The following is a 23,847-nucleotide window of genomic DNA, read 5'->3' as shown; positions in this document are numbered from 1 at the left end:
TAAAAGTTGACCTACTAAGGCACAAAGAAAGATACAGCTCTGGCTGGGGTATGAAGTGGCATGGAGAGGCTGATCGTAGAGCATGATCCTCTGAATACTTAAAGTATTTTTTTTATTGTTTTTTTCCCTTTTATTTTATTACATGGCTTGACAGGCGGTGCTTTCGGGGGCAGTGTTGCACCCAGCTCGCACCTCTGCTGCCCCCCTCAGCTGCACCGGCACAACGGTTCGTGGAACCCTGTCCCGTAATCGAGTTGGGGAAATGATCCAGGTTAAAATTAACTACCTTTTTTTTTTTTTTTTTTTTTTTTCTTTTTTTAAATGCAGTTATATTTAACCCAGATCATTTCTCCGGGTGACAGGTGTGCCAGAAGGCAAGAGGATTGTTTAAGCAAATACTCTAATGGAAGAAGTACTTGAGAAATACACCTGGCAAAGTTCAGTATGAGCAGTTAGTTTTGTTTCACACTGTTCAGTCTTACAGGAATAAAATAAAATTGATTTTGTCTATACTTATCTGTGGGGTTTGGGCCATTATTTGAAATTAGACAGGATTTGACTGTTGTAATAGAGAAATTCTGCTTGACAGGACAAGTAACTGCATTTTTTTTCTTAATAAACTATTGATTTGCATACATGTCCATTTAAGATACTTTCTCAAATGTGTTACAGAGACTGCTTTCAGATTACCAAACATTACGTATTTGGGGTAGGGTTTTTTTACTTGAATGTGAATGCTAGCGTTTTTAACATCTGAGAATTCTGTTGGTAAGGCAAGAGTTACCTCTTAAGAAACAGTCCAAACAGGAAAAAAATAACTCCTGGGTTGATATTTAATAGCTTAAGATGTCATTCAGCCATGTCTTGTTTTTTATTTCTTCCGCTTCATGTTCTTACATAGGAAAGTTTAATACACATAGGTAAAATAAAAGGATGTGAGGAAACAGAGAATGTTTTCTTTATTAATGCACTAAGGACCCCATAAACTGTATTGTAGCTAATTTTACTCTTTTTGTACTCCGTAATTTAAAAAATGAATGGTAATTATTTTAAGTTTAATTTATAGTATCGGGTAATTATCTTGTTAGTATAGAATTTCACTGAAGTCATGAATCTTCGTGGATGGATTGGTCTTGCCAAGGAAATTGCTGCTTTCAAGAGCTTTCAGCTTTGGCTATGTTTTTGCCCCTATTCTAAATCTGTGCAGAAAGTTGTAGTAGTACAGATACAGACCCCCACATTCCCCATGTGTTCTTTGTATGAAATGTTCTATATCAGTTTGAAAAGTTGTGAAATTTTTACTACAAATTATAGACTTGTGTTGAAAATAGTTGTGAATCAAAAATGCAGTTTGCTTCTCTAGGTAATTTCATCTTTGAAAACAGCTCCCTTCTTAGCTGTGCACCCCTTCAGGAGATATGTGTAGTTTGCTGTCTGAAGCCTCACAGCTTCAGCCTAATTTTGTAGATTGAAAACTATGAATAGTTCTCCTCTTACAATAGAAAATCAGTACCCTAATACAGTTTTTAATACAAAACACACTATAATCAGGAAGAAATGGAATTACAGCTAAGGTGCCTTCCTTTTTATCATATTGTAATGAGTTAGTTTTTCTTGAGGAAAAGACTTTGGTAGATGTTTGAAGTAAGGAAAAATACATTTTAATGTTTCAGTATTTCTAAAGTACTAGTTTCCATATGAATGCTAGAAATTGTAAAGGCCAGATGATAAAGCAGACCTAGAGATGTTTCCAAGGTTAGGTGGTATTAGTAGTTGGTTGTGTAGCAAAGACAATAGTAGCTGTTTCTGCCATTCTTACCTTCTATTTACTTGTTTTGCAAAGTATTTTGAGTTGGTTCACCCTGTAGAAAGCTGTACTGGCACTGCTGTAGGGGAGGCAGGAACAGGAGAGAGTCAACAGGCTGCTGGGAGAGCAGTAGCTGTTCTAAGGTAAATTTATCTCTGGAGGGGAAAAAAAATAATCAGTGGGACTACAGACAGACAGTGGCCAAACCATTCAGCTGTCTCTCTGATCTTCTACTAATACTGAATTATTATTAGTAGTATTGGTATTAGTATTTTGAATTTAGTGATCTTTCAGAATACAAAGAGGTGTAGGAAGCACACCTTCAGTCATGTAACAGAGTCTGAAATGAAAGATTCCAGTGTCTGAAATGTAACTTTGGCACAAGCAAATTTGGCCGTATCAGTTGGGAGGATATCTCACTCGCTTCTGTGGGTGATCCACCTGGGGAAAACAGTTTACTGCTGCAGTTGGTTGTTTTGTTAATTCAGTTAATGGGGATCTGTAATAATTTGAAACTGTTTGTTGGACATTTCCCCCATTCATTTGCTGCAGGAGTTAAAGATGTGAAACGCAAAATCAGAGAAGAGGAAGGAGACTCATGGTTAATGCAGCTGTGTGCTGCCCTGAAGGATGGAATTCTCAGCCCTTACTGTTGCCACAAAATTACTTTGTAATGCAAAAGCCACTTTAATTTTGGCATACCTCATGCCTGAGTGTTTAATTTTATAGTCTTAATATTCTCTTACCATACTGTTTGTGTATAATATAAATTCTTAATTATAGCCGCTTTCAGAATATATAATCATATATGTAAAAAGTTTCGGTGCTCTGCATTTGTCATATTTAGTATTATGTGGAAGCAACAAGGCTTCTCAGATTCTTTCAACACTTCAGCGTTATAACTTTGGACTCTTTCCAGTTGTTACATTTTGTCATTAAAATCACTGAATTAGTTTTCTTACTCTGCACTGATGATCTGAGGAGCATTGCTGAGTATATTATAAAATCATCATTAATAGTATTAATATTTTATTTAATATAGATCCTTAAAAATTAGATATACCCACAAAATTCAAGACCGATAAAGACTTATATTTAGAGGGTGAAGCTTATGAAGCTTAGTAGATACGATGGGCATTCCTCATCTTCGTGATAAAAATGTAGTCAAGTTAGGCATTAAGATGGCTACTTCAGTGCTTTGTCCTTAAAACTGTGTGTTTAATAATCTCAGCGTATGTGAGAAAGCTTCAGTTTTGCAGTTTATATCATTTTACCCATAATGACAGCCTGGTACCACAAGAGAAATGGCACTAGGCTATTATCCTTATGTTAAAACAGAAGAAAATTGTTCCTGCAGTAAGACAGCTCCATTCAAAGTGAATTTAAAAACAAGTATGTGTGGCCTTGTTCTCCTCTCAGAAGTTTTTGATGTATGTTAGTTTGGTGTATGGCCAGATCCATAAAATAATATAGAGGAGTCAAAACTATGTTTTAGATGAATTTTGGGTGTCTAGCCCCAAATAAAATTGTAGCCACATGTTGTTTAAATTTTATGGATCTCCTAGGTTTTCACTAGTAAAGTTTTCTAAACACCTTGAAGTTTTGTTCTCACTGAGCTCTTCCATAATCTTGTCGCAACTGAGCATCTTGGCATCTAAACCTGTTTACTATTCATAAATTAGGCAAGCTGTAAATTAGGCATTCATTTGTCCAAAGGCATGTTCAAACCACGCCTTGGGCACGCCTATGGGACTGGACTCGGACCAAAACCCTGTGGTGACTATCCCTTTTGTTCAGAAACACAAAAGAGGTGAGGAGGAAGAGGTTTTATTGATGGCTTCTTTAAAAAAAACCACAAAAGCAAACAACAAATCAGCAAAACCCCAAACCCTAAAAATCCATTTTTCCTTGCGTACAAGATGATTAAAGTCTAATTGGGCCAAAGAGAGATACTAGACCAGTTATTTTTTTGGAGAAAAAGGAATTGAGTACCTGTGTTTCTGGCCTATGCTCCGTAACCTATTTTGTATTTTATTGCATTTAAAATTTTAAATGCCATTAGGAGCTGGAAACCAGCACTTGTCCTCTTGTTTGGGTGCCCTTCTCTGTAGACAGGCAGGCACACTGCTGGTTCCGCCCTGTCCAGCAAAGCTTTGCTTTTTATTTTTTCTTCCATGTTCTGAAGATTGCCACTGAAATGAGAAGTTATGAGTTCATTCATCTTCCTAGTGCAGCATGGATTCTGCTGAGAGATTATGGTTTGAACCCCTTCTGGCAGAGTAGAGGCTGGCTTTCAGATTTCTCTGTTCCAGGTTACTGTGCTGTAACCCTGTGCTGCTGGGCAAAATGAGCGCACATCTTTTTCCTCCTGCTCGCATATTAAAGGGAATATATTACTCCTGTTTTATGGGAAGAGCTTACCTATATACATCAAGGACGAGGACCAGGATTGTGAGTACTAATCATACCTGTGTCCTAGGCCTTCAGAAACAGGTGAAGGCATAATAATTGTGTTCACTCGTTACTGTTATGGTTTGCATCTCTACTAACTTTTTCAGAAGTCTTGCTGAGTGATGCAACTCTCCCTGGCTTTAGTGCTTTAGAATTGCGGATCCCGTTGTATGAAATTCTCTTTTTGTGCCCTGCTGATAGTCTCTTCTAGTGAAGGCTATACTTTAGGATAGTATTGCCTATTACAGCCAGAGCAGGCAGGAGAACTTAATTAGTAACTCATGATGTGGTAGTGATGTTGTTGTGGGACACTTAGAAGGGAAGGAGTATCTGGGAATGGGCTGATCATTCAGCAGGATGTCTGAATTTTAAGTGCTTTGTAGTATGGTATAGTATTGCTAACAACATAATCTACAAGAGTTTTTAGGTTCAGCTCCACAAGTTTGTGAGTGTATTGCTCAGTTGCTTGCAGAAGGATGGTCTCAGATCCCATAAGCATCTCATAATCTGCTGAGCTGGTAGATACCCAGAAAGTTCCAGCATTTTCTTTTAAATACCATCGGAGCAAGTATTTGTGAACATACAGGAGGCAGGCTGGCCTGTTAAAAGTGGCTCTTGTAGGAGGGAAGAGGTTAATGTGTGAATTTCCTAGCATGTACGTTACAAATCTTGAAGAAAGACGTATTTTTACTTACTAAATTATTATCTTAGAGAATGTGATGTGTTAAGCTACCTAATAAAAAAAACCACTCAAATTGTATTAATATAGCTAATTTTATATTTCCAATTCTGAAAATGCTGGTGCTGTTGTAAATAAAACATAAATCACCATTTTTACATTTGACTAAAGTTTTTAATGACATAGTAAATATTAGTTTCTGGCATTTAAGAGCATTTGATGTTTGGTGGCTATTTCATTGCATATTTAATGTAATATCAGAGATTGGCTCTTGTATTTTGAGTTGTGGCTGTCACTGACGTGCACCCTGATAGAATAATATTCCATCAGTTTGATGGCTGCTGGTGAGGAGGTGGTTGTGAATTCTGAGAGGGTAAACTTCTACTGTTGTGGTAAGGTAGAAGTTTGTAGTTTTTCAGATGAATCAGGGTAGAGAAATGCCAAAGGTTTGGATTTTCATCAGTCATCTGAAAGCTTCAAGATATATTAGGGGAAAAACTGCCTTGTTACATGGAGCAGTCCTTAGTCCTCTAAAGGTATATTGGAAACCTAGGCATGAAGTTGTAAACTGTCAGAGAAATTGGAAAATGTTTTGCCAAAATCTGTGTATTTCCTTTGGCTCAGTAAACAATCAAGAAATTTTCTCCGTTAAAAAGCTGTAGGGAGTTGCCTTTTTTCCTTAAGCCTGATTCCCTAAGAAAACGTGATTTATGCTTTTTCCTTGTTTTCTCTCATCCTTTCCGTATGTATTCACCGATTGCTTTTGAAGTCATTGACCAATTGCAACCATGTTTGTAGGAGGGATAGAAATCTCAAAGAGTAATGTTCCCTCAGGTTTTGGGAAAATAGGCAAGCTGGGTAGAGAGAAATGTGTCACTACACACACACCCCCACACACACACCCAGAGAGAGGGAGAGAATACAATGCCAGTTTGGCACTGACCTGTTTTTTTTTCCAGCACGTGCTGGGTCTGTGTTGGGTAGGAGAACAGGGGGTGGTTGTGCCAGTGGGGCTTGAGGAGACAGGCAGAACACTGGGGTGTTTTGGAAGGGGCTACAGGGACTGAGAATATCGTGCTGTGTCAGAGGGATGATGTGGCAGGAACTGGCTTCGGAGGGTGGGGGAAAGGGGAATAGTGCTATCAGGATTGTGCTTTACTGCCTGCTGAAGAGCTCGCTTGTTGATAAGCTGCTAAAAGATATTTTGACCCTTAACCAGGCAATTATTGTCCTGATCAGAATTACATGATAGTGTTTCATTGACTGGAGGGTTGCCTGACTCAGTTTGGTCTTTCTGAATTTATAATAGCTTTAAGCTGTGATTAAATTACTATTTTCCCATTGTTTCAGGGGGGAAATGGTTTTTATGTGCTTTTCTTTGACAAGACTAGAACTTAGACCTCACTTTCAGTAGTAAAGAGGAAAAGAAAGTATAACCTGAGCCTAAGAAATTGGACTTTTTCATTTAAAGGCCATCGCAAGTAAGTGCTTTTAATAGTGGAGAGATAAAACTGGAAGGGTGCTGTCTGAAATTGCTGTTTGTACCAGGTATTGTATGAAATATGTCCATTAATAGCCAAAAAATAGGATTTTTCTTTCAGCGTAATAACAAAAGGTAGTACCTCCCAAATGGGATTTCCTGTAAACCCATTCTTCTTTTAGTTGGATATGATGTATATAGTAGAATAGCTCATCTGGAGTTGTTAGTTGAAAAGCAGAAGGAGCTGGACTTGTGTCTAGAAGGACGTTTCTCTGGTTCTTTCCCATCTAGCATATATTTGCGTTACCTATGAATCATGATAAACAGTAGACTGAACTTTACCTCGTTATGTTGAATTTGTACAATTTTTACCAAGTCTTGGTGGAGAATTGTAGTGTGTGCTGCTGATAGGTTTAGAGAAATTTCTCATAGACTTAGTAATGGTAAAAGAAAAGAAAACTTCATTAGCTTGCTCCTTTGTTTTCTGGAGAATTCCCTGCTCAATAGTGTCAAATATACTTTTCAAGCCTTCCATAACCAATACAATCTTCACAAATTTTATAGTACTCACAAATTTTAATTCATTAATTCTGAGTATTAAAATACTTCAGTTTTAAAATATCTGGACTGCAGAATAGTTAGGTGACTTTGGCTTGTGCTTATTTTAAAGTAGTTTTCATAGTAACAAATAGTCAAAAGGAAACCAGATTTTCCTCTGACTATGAGTAGAAAGCAAGTAGCAGCATGAATCACAGCTTCCAAGAACTGTCAGAATAGGAATGCAGATTCTCACACACACACACACATACACTTTCCTCACTGTCAATTTTAATGTAGTAATGTGATTTAATAAAGTTTTTCTTGCCACCCACAGCAGCAACATTCCTTATATGTAATCAAGCTACTACTAGCAGTTGTGTGGTTGAGGACAAAACTAGAGTGTGGAATTAGTATGGTACTTCCAATGGTAATCTTGGCAATTTTGCTTACAATGTTTTCTGAAAAAAATTCTTTTTTTTTTTTCAAATACTGTATTTCAGGGTTTTTTCAAAATGTTTTTCCAACTCATAAGCATTACTTAAACATCTTGTGCTGCACTAAAGCTTTTCATGATGTTTCATAGATAATAAGATACCATTCCAGCCTTGAAGAGCTTGTGATCTGAATTTCACTGACATAGAAAATGAGGAGAATGACCTCAGAAAGGGGAGGACAAGGGTTCAAATGAATAAGTGAGTCATAGTGAGTGAATTAAACAGAGTAAGGTAGATCAGCAGGGAGAAAGATGAGAATATAGAAGCAAAAGACAGCATAAAGCAAGCCTGAATAGTACAAGGATTTGAAGGAAAAGAAGGGAAATGGTTTGTTTTGCAGGCTCTGGAAGGCATAGTAAAATCAGAAGAGTAGTCTGAATCAAGACGAAGAGTAACTAGAAGGTGTTAGGAAATGGGGCAGGAAAACATAGAAACTTAAAAATTATGTTGAGTGGTTTGGCTTTTATGAACAAAAAGATGAGACAGGAAAAGGACTTGAGATTGTGCTGGTTTGATTGGTTTTGCAGGTGAGTCAGGACACAAATTCTAGTGCTAAGAGGTTTTTTTAACCCCTTAAGAAGTGTAGCTGTCTCTGACTCACTTTTAAAGTGAGTGGCAAAACAACAGGCAGCTGTGCCTGAAAATTCAGTGTTGAGCATTCATGTTGCTCTGTCACTACCTTCTATTACACGCAGTTTTTGTGTAAGCTGGAGGACTTTTTGTGAGTTTCAGTGTAACTGACATGGAGCTATAGAAACTTTGAACATCAAAGACAATTGAAGCACTACCACTTTCAGTCAAAAGGATCACGATTTTTTTTCATTAAATAACTGAAATTGCTTTTCAAAGTTACTTCAGTTAAACTGGTACTACCTTTATATAGACAATTTGAACAAATTTATGGCTGATTTATATTGAGTAATGTTAATGTTTGTATTGCTGGCGTAAGAAACTAAAAATAATCTCTTACAAAATTGTATAGATTGTCCTTTAAAATGGCATCTAGATGCTTGTCTTGCCCCACAGAGTATAGTTTGCCATTTCTTATCTATATACTGGTATTTGATTCAAAACTGGTTTCTAACATCAGAATATTTCATTGTATTGTATAGAAAGTAAATAAGAGAGGTAGGTTGTAATGGTCTACTTCTCTTTCCCTATTAGGCTTGTCCGGTAGACCACCTTCAAACATTACCCACCTTCTTCCCCAGCTTGACGCCGCCTTCTTTCTGTGTTGTATGTACTGGGGGACAAGGTGGTAAAGAACAGGGGATTTGAAGTTCCTGGGTTTTGTTATCTTACGTCAAAGAAATCTGCCTGTCTTTGCATATGATGGAAGGAAATAGATTTGTGTATACCTTCAAGGATGTACTTTGCCACATGGGAGTGCTGGATAGAAAACATCAATAGTGATAAATAGCAGTAGTTTTCCCAGCAGGATTGTAGTCAGTGAGATTATATTACCAAATTGGTGCATGTGTATTTAAAAGACAGCACTGTATGTAGGAATACAGAATTTGTGTAGTAGATTGGAAGCTATTTCCTTGTGTAATAAGTAGGGTGTGTCTAGAAATCTCTATTGCTTAGTTAGCTTCTGCTCAGTACAGCTTACTGGAATTAGTTTTTCATTAGTGAGAGGAAGATGGTTGAGTCTTTCTGACGCTGTTGTTCTGCGAGAGTTTTACACTATGTTCTGAGGTAGATTTCTAAAGTTGTGTCTGTGTTTGAACCGTAATACACACAGAGTTAAGACTGATGTATTTACTGTCCAGAAATTTGCATGTTGTATTATTGCAAGGTCATAACACACCCCAAAGCAATTTTAATATAGTAATTGTAGTATTAATATTTTGTAGACAGTGTTAGAACTGTAACTTTAATGTCAACCGTTAGGCTGTTGCATTTGTCTCGCAGATTTGGATTTCAGGCAGAGCCACAGCTACGTAAAAGGTGGTATATGGTTGATTTTCAACTTCTTCATGTGTATTTACTTCATCATGTTGAATAGAGGAATTGGAAAATGAAATTGTGGACAGTTCAGGGATGGTAATAAAGTGACTGAAATGACAGGAGAGAAAACAGAGCAGCAATCAAGGGCTCACCTCTAAATGTTGTTTTGAATGGGTTCATCTTTATAAAACTGTGGGGGTTTTTTTGTTGTTGTTTTTCAGAAGACTGTGCCAAAGAAGACTTTTGCTCAGATGACATCACATTTGGACTACTAACGCTATCCACCCACTCTACCAAGGCGCAATGCATTTCTAGGTAATTTAAGTCAGTATTTAGATTTTGTTGCTACTAGGACAGTAATGCTTTAAACAGAGGTGTCTCTTATTCAACCTCAGGCAAGGTAGACGTTCCATTTCAATTTGAGATTGAAATTAATGTCATGTGGGGCCAAGAATAAACTTCAAATAAGCTTTTAATAAGCTTTCATCCTGTACACTGGAGCATGGAATGAAACAATTGAACTAACTGTACCTAAGCTGCCTTGGAAACTAGAAGAAAAAAACCAAAAAAACCAACCCCATGATGGCACTGTCCACAGCAGTGAAGTGTGCTAATGTGGCCCTGTGGTTTCTGGAGACTGAATTAATATCTCTCCTAGGGATGTGTTGCAGTGAATGAGCATATGTATTGCCATGCTTACAGCTTTTTTGGATGTGGGTTTCTTTTTTTGTTTTGTTTTGTGTTTTTTTTACAGATGCTTTTGTTAAAGTGGAGATGGGCTTAATACCCCATTAATGTAAGAATATACAGAAAGCAACAGAATGCATCTTAATAGGCTCAAGTAACAGTATTCCTGTTCACATGTAGTTTTACTTGTGAAAACATTGTATCTCCCCTCTTCCTTGATTGGATACCATGTACTATCCAGCTGAAGATGGACCGGGAGATGCACAATTCCATCTTTGCAAGAGTCATTCATTTCTTACCTTGTAGTAACGTTACTGATTGCTTTGCACATCCATGGTCACACAGAGAAGCAGAAAACAGGCAGGGTACTTTGTTTAAGGTTCACCTCATGAGTGGCTGAGGGGTTTTGATTTGACATATCATGAGTATCACAGCCATGGCACTCTGTAGCCTCCATGTATGTGTTTATGTGCTTTTTCTTTCTATGTAGATGTTATTGTTAATTTTTTTCAGATGTTCTCATTTTTTGACTGAGTCAGAAAAACCTGAGAAACTGACCTATTTAAGTAGATCTGACATTGTGCCCATCTTGCTGAAACTGGATTATTTTGTCTTGCTGGCAGAAAGCCTTTCTGTATTCCTAATGGTTTATCGTGCATTGGAGATGTTTGGTCATGCATGAAGTTTGGTCGTGAATGGAGTTCCAGGTAGCAGTGCTTGTAGTTAATGATGCTTGACACTTTCTATTCTAAGACCCTGGTTTTAGTTGTTTGTAGTTAGCAAGACTTATTGAGCAGTAATTCTTTGCATTATGTATCTGCTACAGCTAAAACTATATCAAAAGTCAGCCTGCATCTGAGAATGAGATGAGGGGGAGGAACGTACTGTTCTCTTGATTCAAAATGCAGTGCAAATCTTACCACTGAAAAGATGAAGCACCTGCGTATGTTAGAGCAAGCACTCATTTTAGGAGAAAACCTAAACTGTTACACAGCACTATCAGGCTATTTATTTTTTTTTGTTCCATCCCAAACTCTTGCATTAGGCGGCATGATAGAATTCTGGAAATACGGCTTGTACCAGTTCAATGATTTGTCTAAATCCATTTCATCTATCCAAATCGGATGAGGTAGATATATTCCAAATCCTTTTAGTCATAACCAGACAGAGCTACTGAGCATGTTCTAGCTGGACTGTGAGAAGTAAACAGGCCTAATCTCCTCCATTGCATTTAATGTCAAGTACAAACACTGAGTAAGGAGACTCACTTTGCACTCCTTGTGCTTTTCCTTAACCCTGTCCCCAACCTGCTGTTGATTCTGTCCTTCAAATGCTGCTTCAGTAATATATTTCCGTAACTGTTGTGCATTTTTGATTCAACTTTTCTGTATTATTTGATTTTTCTTCTTTTTTGCTGCTCTTGTGCTCAGAACAGATCATAGTAAAATATTGTTTTGAACAGTGCATACTGTGTGGTTAAAAGTGACAAAAGACTTCTTTCTGAGCAGCCTGAAAACTTACATATGCTGTATATCTTTGGTGTTGCTTTTCAAGTAACCATTTTAGACCACGAGGACCTGCTTTGTTTTATAAAGAATTTGTGTTTTCCAGGTTGTAGTTCTGTGTTCTTTACTGCTTGTGTCTCTGTGGGCTGTTTTCCTTCATCTTTACGTTTTCATTAGTCCTTTTGGGTTTATTCCTCAGTGCTTTTTTTTTTTAACTTTTGCTGAAAATCCTCAGTTTAAAACTGTTCTTAAGTTGCAGAAATTTTGTATTTACTTATATAAAAACATTTTCCCACACATATTTTTTCTTAATGTTTTTCGTAGAAGCATGAAAAGCAAATAACTAGAGAGAAAATACTTTTGACACTGATTTGCAGAAATAGAAGAGAGATTTGAAAGTTGTACCCTTTATCACTGACTTGTGTGCATGTGTGAGTGCTTGCAGCAGTGCCTTTGTGCTTCTCTGGAAGCGTGCCCATGTCACTAGTTGTGCAAAAACACATTTACTCAGGAGAACAGTGAAGTCAAACTATTCTCTAACTCAGATTTGTTTTTATACACCTGCTGTAGAAGTGCAATGAGTAAGGAATAGCAGCAGCACAATCAGAACCCATCCACAAGGAATGGGAAACATAGTATTGTAGAGCAGTTGGTTATTTTGCTCATAATCATTGGGGCTGCTCTGCCCGTAAGAGTGAAGAAAAACTGAAGCTCATTAAATTAAAATTTGTTAAATAGGGTATGGAGAGCTAATGATCTGAAAATCGTCTCTTGGATCCTAACTGAGATTTAAGGGAAAAAGAGAGATTGTTTCTGAGCAAGCCTAAGAGATTACCCTAGGTTTTTACATTTGGATCAGAGGAGTTGGTTTAAATTAATGACATGCAGTGGTAGAGTTCACCGAAACACAGGTATGCCCTGGGCCAGGCAGAGAGGAGAGAGAGAGATGCTGCGTGGGAGAAATCAGTGCCCTGTTTGTCTAAAGATTCAAATTATGAAAGAAATGAAGACAGACTTACAAGACAGGCTGGAGACTTCTATTTCCACTTTTGCTGAAACTAGAATTTATATTGTGGAGGATGATCTTAATATTTCCACCCCTCTCATTTGCTTATTATAGGACTGCACTGAACTTCCTTTTCAAATATTTTGGGGTTTTTGTGTTGAAGTGACCCAAGAGCATCTGGTGTTCATGAGTTACAGGAAGATGGAATCTGTGTTTAGTATAGGAGTAAATTGAATGATTTATTGTTTCTTAGATTTTCATGGATTAAAAATGTAGTATTGAATTCATATTAAAATTATGTAATTGCATCATAGGATTTTAAAAAAAATCAGTGGAATAAGTTGTGGTGAAATTGTTGCTAACTTTTTTTTTGTTATTAAAACCAGAATTACTTACAAACACTGGATTTTGCTTTTGAGCCCAGGTCCACGCAGAAGGAGGCTTCTGAAATTAAAAGGATTGTCGTTATAGTTAAATTTTTCAATTCATGTATATGTGAAATTTTGTATAGCGTTATTTTGTGGCTTGTTTTTGTGTTTTTCTTAAAGAACAATTTTTCTTTGGGAATCATTTTAAAGAAATCTGATTTTCATCTAAATTTTAGGAAATGCAGAGTGAAGCCCCTTCTTTCATTTGCAAAAACCTCCTGGAAAATTACTTGGATACTGTATATTGAATGTCAGTGAAACTAGGTGAGTCTCTGAATATTTTAATTATTCTAAGCAACTAATGAGTTAATCATGTGTGACAAAATCCTGTTTATGACTTAAGAGAAACTGGCATTTAACCTAAAATCCAGAAGATTATATTATTATATAAACAAATGACATAGCTCAGAAAGGCGGGGGGGGGGGGGGGGGGGAAGGCAAAGATTAAGCAATATGTTCCTGGCTTTAATCCTAAGGTAAAAAGCTGTGTATGTGCCAAATATATTTTTGTCTAGTGTTTTTGTAATGAAATTCTTCCATAACATAAGTTGCTTGATTGGTTTCCCTTAGCATTTCGGTGTTCTGTGTTTCTGTGGGTGTACTCTGAGATGACGTTTAGAACTGGGCTAATTTCAGTCTTACAGTAGACTAATATTCCTGTGTCATTAATCTGATTTTTCTCAGTTCACATAGTTGCTTAGCACTGGATTTAGAGATCAATTTGAATGATTGAAGCAAACACATGTTCATCTTTAACTCTTCTAAATTTTGAGTTAGGGCAGGTTAAATCATGGAGGTGGTGCTTCCATACATGCCTGTCTCAGTCTGCACCATCTGAATTTCTAAAGAAAAAACAACACTGACAGCTCTGTCTTAAAGTTCAGAGATGCTGGAATATTCAGTTTTCTCTTGCTGTATTTAATATCACAGGTAATAGGAGGGAATTAAATAAATAGGGAGAAAAAATCTGAAATAAATAAGGAGGAAATAAGAAAAGGGGTGAAATATTTAAAGGCGGGGAGGACGTGAAAGATGGAGTGAAGAAACAAAAGAAGGGGAGAAGAGAAATGAAGCTAAAGTGATAGGGATATCCATTTTTATGTATTCTGCTGAATTCTGGCATAGGGTAAATAAATGCTTTTTGTGGTAGCTGGTAGATTGCCATGTACCATGATGTTTCTCTCTTTTTTCTTTTTTTTTTTTTTTTTTTTTTTTTTTTTATTGTGGTGAGGCATTATAAAGAAAAGCTTACATGAATTTTCTAGAGTCTTTCAGTACCCTTAAGTATTCTGTTTTGGGACATGACACCTATTTTGGTTAGTCTGGTTTGGAAAGATAGGATGTAATTCCAGTGTATGCGTTTTGATTTGTGTCATTAATACCGTTTTGGATAAAATCTCTCGATTATCTCCCCTTACCACATACTTGATCAGGGTGTTCAAACTACGTTTGTTTCCCAGAAAACTGGGAAATTCTATTCTAAAAAAGTTCTGCTGCAGGTGCAAAGTGCTCTTCTGTCCCTACTGGCAACATGCAGGTCTGAATCAGTTATTAAATCCCTGGCAAACTTTGAATGGCCTGTGAGGTGGTGACGTTTGCTTCTGGAGAACAGGTGAAATCTGATCCAAGATAAACCCTCTTGAACAGCTAGCATGGGAGTGTCAGCACCAGCTGCTTTGATGTACTGATCCATTTCTGCTATTGCAGATGACTTGCTAATAGAGACATAGCCAAAATTTTTCACTTTGGTTTTAGGTTAGTAGATGAGGGCAATGAACATCTGTGATATGTATCTGTTTTACAAATCCAGCTGTGCTAATATCTACAGCTTTCAAAGTGGCAGAATGTTCTTTGCAACTATTATTAATACAAACTGTCAAGGAAACAAATAAATACAAGTGACAGTGAATCAAATTATTAAATCATAACTGCCTTTTGAAATTCTGATCGCTTAGTCTGTTTTACTTCTGTGCTTATATTCCTAAATCATTGCAAACAGGAGTCTTCTGATTTCTTTCAATTCATAATTTTTATATAGAATTCTAAAATTTGTATACTTCCCATCCCAAATATTTTGCTTGAGCTGCTCATCTGCATTGAAAAATCCCCAAGTCCAGTGTTTTATTGCACTTGGTGTTTTGGTTTTTTTTGCACATTATTAAGTAGGAGCAAGACAAAAAATGGAAAAGCGATGATCTTCACCGATGTTTCCAGTTATTGCCATCTTTCTCTGCACTGAGCTGTCTTGAGTCAAGATAGACCTGGCCCAGACTGAGTTCCTCAGTTTGACTTTGTAGATGGTAGTTGTTAAGGTTTTGAAAGTTTTAAGTAATATTTGGTTGCCAGTGTTAAATCACTGTATCTTGAAGTAACAGTTGCAAGAGTTCTCCCTATCTGTCCCATATAATTTGAAGTTCAGAGATTTCCAGTAATTTTGCATGCTTACTGCTAGTGTAACATCCCACATGCCAAAGCCAATGATTAGGACTAAACTTGGTTATCTTTCCTGTTTATTAGGTCTCTGCAGAATCTAGGCCTTAGCTTTCAGCATTTTTTCCAGAAAATTTCCAAGATTCAAGTAAGATTCCTATTGATAGGGACATTAAAACAACCACCCTTCAATATAATCCTTCAAAAAAAAAAAATCTAAGTTTGTAGCAGCACATGTATCAGCAGCATTTTGGAGAACTTGAATAAAAAAGAAAGCCAGTTATTTTTTTCAAACAGTTATTTGCAACATTATTTAAATTGGTTTTATACAGTCTATCCCCTCATGTTTTAACTAGCATAAACATATAAAAGTTAGCATATCTTATTTTCCTAGGCTTAAGCATCTTTCCATTCAATTTGTATAATCCTTTCTAAAAGAGTGATTATTACAGCCACGTGTGTATGTGGCATTTTAGCTAAGGGGAGTGATTGAGTCACCACCCCTGGAGGAATTTAAAAGACATGTAGATGTGGTGCTTGGAGACATGGTTTAGTGGTGGACTTGGCAGTGCTGGGTTGACAGTTGGATTTGCTCTTAAAGGTCTTTTCCAACCTGAATGATTTGATTCTATTCTAAAAAAACATTGCATTAAGTAAAAATCAAAATTTAGTATTTAGATGCTTCATATAGCAACTTTGGGAGGAGGCCTCATTGAGGAAGGTGCAAGCCTCAATTTAAAATGAAGAAAAATGTTGAGTCAAAACATGGAAATTGTAAGTAAAAATTAAGTTGTACAAAAGAAATTGTAACTCTTCTTTATGAAGAGTCCTCATAATTTTAAGTAATCTTGTCTTATGAATATTGCACTTTTATGTTGAAGTGTGTGCTTCATTCTCTGTTTGCATATTTGTTAATGTGTTAGGCATCAACTAAACTGTTTCAAGCCTTAATGTATGCTTAAATACAATACAGCTTTTTTCATTAGCCTGTTAGCATGTGACCTCAACATACAATTTATATTTGTTTTAAGACTTCCTGTGAATATTGATAGCTTTTGGAATCCCATTCCTCAATACTGGTGTTAAATAGCAAGACCCTAGGTCATTGAAACTATGTTCACAATGTTCTGAGCAGAAGAGAATTGCTGTTGAAAGTAAAACTTGATTATAGTTTTACTTTTTCATAACTGATATATTAACTGAAAGTTGGAATAGCTCTAATGACTTCATAAATACCTTCTTAATGTTACTTTTCAGGACTTTTGCTGAATGATCTAAGTCAGATTCTGTTAACAAAGTGGGAAAAGAGCCTATAAGGCATGGATTACCATGTTTGCTTTCATTTAAAATATTGTAAAATACATCTCGTGCAACTTTATTTTTAAATAGGTCCTACTTGCTCGTTGAGATGGAAGCCTTTTAAGCAGTGCTAATTTTAGCATCTTCAGTAACAATCTGGAAGGAAAGGTTCTAAATGTTTGCAAATAAAATATGGTGATACTAATTTGGGACGTGTTGAGAACTTAAGAATGCAGTGGAGGCTTTGAGGGGCAAAGAGTATGCATACAGAGACATGTGTTTTGGTAGATAATGTGGCCTGATAATTCTGTGGAAGTAAAGCTTGAGAAATGGTAGAAGAGAAAAAGAAAAAAGCTGAGAAAAGTTTAAAGTTACGTAAACGTAGTGACTATGGTCCCAAGTAGTTGATATCATTTTTGTAATATGATTTTGTGTTGAGTGTTGTAGATGGTAAAAAGGACTAATAGTTCTTATATAAATAAATTTGATGACTCATTTGAAACTTTATTTAAAGTTTATATGGAAGTATCAGGCCAGAATCTGAATTTCCAAAAATACAAAAAGGAGCTGAATTTGTGATCCTTTTTCCCCCCATAACCTAATCTTGAAGATTCTTCTCTCAAATACGGTAGCAGCAAAGCTTAAAAAAGATTGGCTTAGAAATTCTTCAGTTACATTCAGTGTTTTATGTCTTTTAATCAATGTCATGATCTTAAAATATTTTTGAAAGAGCTGGGGGAATGGGAAATAATTGGCAGAATTTTTGCCATGAGTGTTGAATTAGTCTGCAAGGTTCTGAAAGTCTTTATTACAGAAATTCCCAGTGCTTGAAGAGTAATATTGTGTCATAATTGATCAATTTAATTTACATTTAAATTGACTGGACCCAACATTTTGAAGGTCGTACTGATCTATGGGAACAAGGTATTTGTTGGTCGTCTTTAGCTGCTTCTCTGGTGACCCTCAGGTGGTGAATTCAGTAGGTTTTCTGGAGTTGCTTAGTCAGCACAAGCCCTGAAAGTTTCTTCTCATGTCAGTAGCAAGCCGCAAAGGAGGAAAGCATGCTGCTGCTCCTCAGGAGAATGAAGAAAGAATGCTTGCAAATTTGATATCTACATAAAATGACAATGTTTTGGAAACACAGAATGCTAAAAGACAGTTGGTTAAATATTACAGTGCTACTTCAAACTATGGCTTTCCTTTCAACAGTGTTTACTGAACATTCAGAAATTCCGTTGTGTTCAGTGCTCTCATATTTGAATGCTTAAGTAAAGGTGGTGTTCTTTGTTTATTTCCATTTATATAAGAATATATATGCAGAATAATTACAGTAAAATTACATTAAATTTAGAGTTGACTTTATGTGCTTTTTTCTCTTGATGCATTGCTGTTTCTGCAGAGTTCATGCAATGCTGTCCCTCTTGCTAAAATAATGCACCATCTTTCCAGCCTCAGCAAGTCCAATTATTGACTAAATATTGGATGATGTTCCATTTCCTTTTGATTCTTGCTTATAGCAGGGTGGCAAAATGATATCTAACGTCTATCCCCAAAGTGGTTGCAACAAGCTTTGCAAAGAGTTTCCAGGAACAAGAAAACTAAAGGTGTTCTGCCTTAGTTTTGTCCATTCTTTAGCTGAGACAACAGTTAAGACATTTCCTCTCTGTACCAATTACAAAATTTTATTTTGTTTTGTTTTTTCCCTTTCCTGTTAAGGCACTTCCTGCCTATGTAATATGAAGGACTTGTCCTATATCTCAGGTTTTGCAATCACTGTAATTCCAGTTGAGGCTGGATTGTTACATTGAAAGTTAATTGCAAGAGTAACTGTAGTGTTTGGTTTAATGAAATTAAGTAGTGCAATGCAGGGGTTTGTAATTCCATAACAGTAGTGTTGAGTTTTCATATAATGTGTAAACTTGCTTTTTCTGTAACAGGTAGTTGTATTGGGGGAAAAACTGAAGGAGCTACTGGCAGACACCAGAAATTAGAAAAGTAAGTCTTTACTTTTGTTAAATCTTGTTAATCTTATGAACATAACAGTAAGCATGCTAATACAGAAGTGTATTTTGCCACATCTTTTTTTAATACACTGAAGTTAGCATCCCCTAGCATTTCCCTTGTTTTATTTTTTTTGTTGTTCTGTTTTTCTACTACCTCATTCTTTCTTCTGTTATCATTTTCTGGTCCTCAGGATGATGTGCAGGACTTCTACATGAAAGGGGTTGGGGGAGGCAGGAAGAGGAGCTGCTTGTTTGTTAATATGTGACTTGGACCGTGCTTCAGTGTTGGAGCTTAAAATGTTCCTACTCTCTCATTTTATGGAAATGTGAATTCTCACTTCTTTCCTTTTGAAGACGCTTTCCAGTGAAATGCACTGCGTATTCCATTCTTCAGGCAGTCAAACAGTCCACTCTTGACAAAAGATTTACAGAGTAATTTAGCTGTGCATGAGTCACCCGTGCTGGGAAATCTAAGCATCAGAAGCACTTCCACAGCTGCACAAATCGAGGATTGTGCAATCAACTTGGAAGAAAAAAATTATGCTTATCGCTAAATATTTTTATAGTGTTTTATTTCCATGTTTGCATTTCTACATTAGATGGATAATTAAGCTTCAGAGTAAATATTAACTTTCTGAAACACCTGTCACTTGTTCTCGGACATTGCTGTTCACAACTGTCCTAATCTTTTTATATAGGTCCATTTGGTACACTTGTACAATTCTAACTAAGAGTTGCAAATGGCTGCTGCTGGTATAAATCATTCTTTCATTAAATTTTCTTAGTTTCATATTGTTAATCTAGGTGAATGCCCTTGTACAAGTATCCATACAGAGTATCATCTTAAACCAGTCACAGTTCATGCTAATTAACATGGTACTTAATAAGTATGTTAACTACTTAGCAACACATCAGGTATATATACTGCTGTGCTTTTACATTTTGCTTGAGTTTCCCATTGACTTTAAAGCTGAGTTCTGGGTTTGTCTTCATATTCCAAACCTGATCCATGAGTCTGGATCAATGTATATAAACCTCATTCTGTCCAGAAATTTCATTTTTTACAGGTTGCCACATGAGATGCAGCAATGCATGGGAGAGTACAGATATTTCATTTAAATATGAAGCAGACTTCTCGAGTAGTAGCTACAATGCTGCTCTTTGACAACAAATTTGAATCTCATTTTTCTCAGTTTTGTTCTCTGGTTGTAATTTAACACATGGTGTTAGGTCAGCATGAAATGGCATTGTTGCCAAAAGCTGTCTAACCTGGTGATTCACTGCTTCCCCTTCCCTTGTGCCAACACAGCTTTTGAGCAGCCATATGGTGAAACAAATGCAGTTGATTTAGCTGAATGAAACAATATTTGGGTTAGTTTTAGGCTGGACCAATTTTCAGCTGTGTTGACTGTGTGATTACAGATACTGATGGTAGCAGAAGAGAGGGAGTTTAATATGGGTGTGGAAATGAGTGGTCAAAGTAATGATCACAGGCTAACATGAAAACTTTTGTTTGACCAAGGAGTTTGGTAAAAGTGCTTACAAATGTAAGTAACTGTTAGGCTATGAAGTAGTAGAATCTGTATCCTAGCGTCTGTAGCCATATATGTATGTAGACCTGCATCATCTCTTATATATTGATCTTGCTATCCTACATGTCTAATTCTTTTACCTGTGGACTGATTCAGAGGAAGTACTTGGTCTGTTTCTCCTGCATTCTAGGTGAGTACCCTGTCCATGAGTTAGGAATAAGTTTTTGTCTCCTGTTTAAAAAAAAACAACCAACAAAAAAACAAAACTTGAGTTCATTTCATTAGGATGGCTGGCGTGGCATTCTGCTTTCCCTCTGCCTCCTCCACCCCTTTTTAATGTGTGCATAACTGAGAAGCGATAAGATGTTTCTGAATGTGCTAGGTAATGGTATCTTAAAGGAATTAAGCTGTTGATATGAAATACGTGGTTGCCCCTTAAAAGGTAAAGTGAATTATAAATCAAACAAAACTGATTTAAGGCCTATAGCTATATGATTAAGTTTCTCCTAAATAGACTGTAAAGGCATTGGGTGCAGAAATAACTTGCATAACTTAACTTCTTACAGGCTGTATTGGACATTTGTTGACGACTTGGATTTCTGACGATTTTAGAATGCAATAGTGAGAACAAAACAAGAAATTGTGACTGAAGGTTTTTCTAGATTAGTCAGTACTGTATGTAAAAGGTATTAGTGTTCATTTGGATATAAAAACCGATAAATCTTCATTGAGCAGATTTTTCTGGTCTAGGATAGAGTTTTGGAAAGAGTCATTTGTATGAATTTAAAAAACAGCTTTGTAGGTACCTTTTCTACCTTGCAACACACATGCGTACTAACTGGTTAAGGTGCTCACCTAGTATGTAGCTTCATGTTTTTCTGCAAGATTAATTGTAGTGGAGAACTGAGTGTTGTTGTAGTAATAATAATTGTAAAGCCTCCTTTTCTAAATTTAAAAATGAGTTTATATCAACACTCAGCAGAAATTTTTTTATGGAATGGAAGAAGAATTTACCTTGCTTTGAATGTGTAATAATTGCATCTGTTGAATTTGATAATGAATTTTCTCCAGGACAGTTTTCAAAAGTTAGTTTACTTTCTGTATCTAGACATTCTTCCCTCTTATTATTGGGGTGGATGAAAGGCAATGTTTAACACTCTTATGTGTCTCATAATTTTCATGAATAGTTTACAGTGTAGGAATAAAGTGTTTAATAAATTTTTCCTCTTTGGTTAGCTTTATTAGTATTCTTGGCATTATTTATGCTCTGAGGAAAGTGTGACAATCAATTTTAGACAAATTGTTTAAACTAGCATCCGTATCTGATCTAAAACATTTAAAATTTCTAATGCTCTGTTTCATTAATATGCATATTTGTAATTGGATAAATAATTTCAAAGTGTTGTTAACTCCAGGATAGATATCTTGGTACACTGTTTTAAATTTTTTTCCTTTAATTTCTGTTAATATTGAGAAATTATCGATTTTTTTTTTTTTTTTTTTTTTTTGGTCTGGTAACTGTTCTGTTGAAAGTCATTATTTTGTGTGTAGTAGATAATTTTCAGGGATAATTGGTAATATTTGGTGGGAATTTAAACTTTTGAGCATATGTGTGGCATTTTTTCTCCTTTTGAACTTCTGAAAAAACTTTTGTTCTTGGCTCTGTTTAAGAGGCTGGAAGAAGGATGCTGGGATTTTACTTGTTCATTGTAAAATATACCAAGTTTAGATGCCTCCATTGAGAGACTAGCAGACTCTCCAGATTCTACTCAACGTGTAACGCTTTTTCCATAGCACAGTGAGCATTAATTGAGGATCTGTTCTTGAGCTGGCTGGCTGCAGGTCCCATTAAAGGAAGTGGAGATTTAGAGACGTGAACGTTTTCACTTTTGAATTGTAACACCGACAGGCTAGCTTATCTTGATTAAAAGTCATGCTGTGAAGTACTGCTTTTTTTGTTAAGTCCCTCAGCCGTGCCCATTTTCAAAGGTACATGAAGTCACACTTTTTTACTAAGAGCATGATAATAAAGACTGTATTTAAAACTGTGATATGTGGATTCTTTTGGACACATCATTTCACAAATCTGCTTTGGTGTGTTGCCAGAGCTGAAGGGGTGCACACCTCCAGTGGGAGCCAAGGGAAGGGTGGCAAGAAGGAGGCTGGAGCTTTATAACAACTGGTGCAAGTGGAATCAGTAACATGTAGCCACAGTCTTTCTCTTGTACAGGCTAGTGGCACACAGCATTTACCAGCATTATCTCTGCCACACTTTACAGCTTTGTTATTGAAGGAGAGGTATCTCCAGTAAGGAGCTGTGAATACGAAGGACTGAGAAAATACTTCAAAGGAGAATATGGAAGAATAGCAGTTGTTTCTGATGGCCATGTCATTAAACACTGTCTTTTGAATTTATCTTATAAACTTAGCTAGGTCTGTACTATTTTTTTGTTTTCCTTTATGATTTTCTGAGAAAGGGAGTGTCCTCACTAACAAACTCTGAAAATCAGTATTCTAATCACTTTGTTAACAATTTGAAGGGGACACATACTCAACACCTCAGGTATCTCCAAGTGTAGTTAATTCGGATCTTAGAAGGCAAAGTTAATACAGGCAACCTGGAAAGTGATGGAGGGGAGAAAAGCCTGGTAAGTGCTTCAGCACCCCAAAGCCAAGGACCAGTTATTAGAAGCCTGGCAATTTGCTGAGTACTTTCCTGGGATGGGCGGCCAGGCTCAGGGAAGAGCCCAGATGGCCAGCAAGTTCCTGATGAGGAGGCAGGTCTGAGGAAAAGTCAGAAAGAAATGGGTGAGTCACAGGCCAGATCAGTGGGTTATATGGCTGGGCAGCAGTGTAGCCCAGGCGAAGAGTCTGAGGCTTCTTACGGCTTTCTTGCACATACCTTTACTGTAGTCTGAACCAAGATGGGAGTGCTGCACTGTGTCGGGGAGGGAGCTGTGGGCCCATCTCTGTGGTGAGGAAGGGGAAGGAGATGCAGACTCCAGGTGAGAGTGGCAGCAGAACAGCCGGTCAAACAGAGATCAGACCAAATGACCTGGAGGGGAGGAATGGTGGGCTGGCGTATTTTCTGCAACCAGAAATTGCAAATTGTGTCCAGTCCCAAGTTACACAGCAAAGTTCTCTCTTGATGGCAGCACATGAAGAACATAGGAGAGGATTGCTTTTTCCTCTAATCCTCATCATCCGTGTTTCTATGAAGATATTATTTACAGTGACTCTTAGCCAGACTTGTCAGAGCAACTTTCTTAGGTCCCTTTCTTTTGCAGGAGTAGACAAGGACACATCTGTGTTAAAAACCGTTTTTAAGAACTTAACCTCTTTTTACCTCTGTGGTGTTTATGTTGTCTCCCACTCATGGTGATCTGTAGGCTCTTCCAACTGCTGCTGTTTGTTTGGACTATGTACAAACAGGTCTGTGGGCAGGTAGTATGCACTCTTTCAAGTGCCATTATAACTTGACTAAAGGTGTGATATCTCTAACCACTACCACAACAGGCCTCCTGTCAGGCAGGTCATCTCTCCAGGAGATTGCTTG

At 36.8% G+C, this 23,847-nt stretch overlaps 1 protein-coding gene across 5 annotated transcripts in view; it reads left to right on the top strand.

Moving 5' to 3' along the window:
• CLOCK (clock circadian regulator) overlaps positions 1 to 23,847 on the top strand; it is a 68,032-nt gene that overhangs the window by 1,245 nt on the left and 42,940 nt on the right. For 3 of the 5 annotated variants that reach the window (XM_055710098.1, XM_055709880.1, XM_005433606.4), the window contains exons 2-4: positions 9,623 to 9,716; positions 13,204 to 13,291; positions 18,694 to 18,751. The gene's annotated coding sequence lies outside the window, so the exon portion shown is untranslated. Of the gene's footprint in view, positions 1 to 1,933; positions 1,951 to 9,622; positions 9,717 to 13,203; positions 13,292 to 18,693; positions 18,752 to 23,847 lie in introns of those variants that run through there. The other 2 variants (XM_055710041.1, XM_055709934.1) reach the window with 2 other exon arrangements.

The sequence above is a fragment of the Falco cherrug genome, chromosome 1 (genome assembly GCF_023634085.1).
Source record: "Falco cherrug isolate bFalChe1 chromosome 1, bFalChe1.pri, whole genome shotgun sequence".
NCBI lineage: Eukaryota > Metazoa > Chordata > Aves > Falconiformes > Falconidae > Falco > Falco cherrug.
This window is presented reverse-complemented; position numbering and strand designations above follow the sequence as displayed.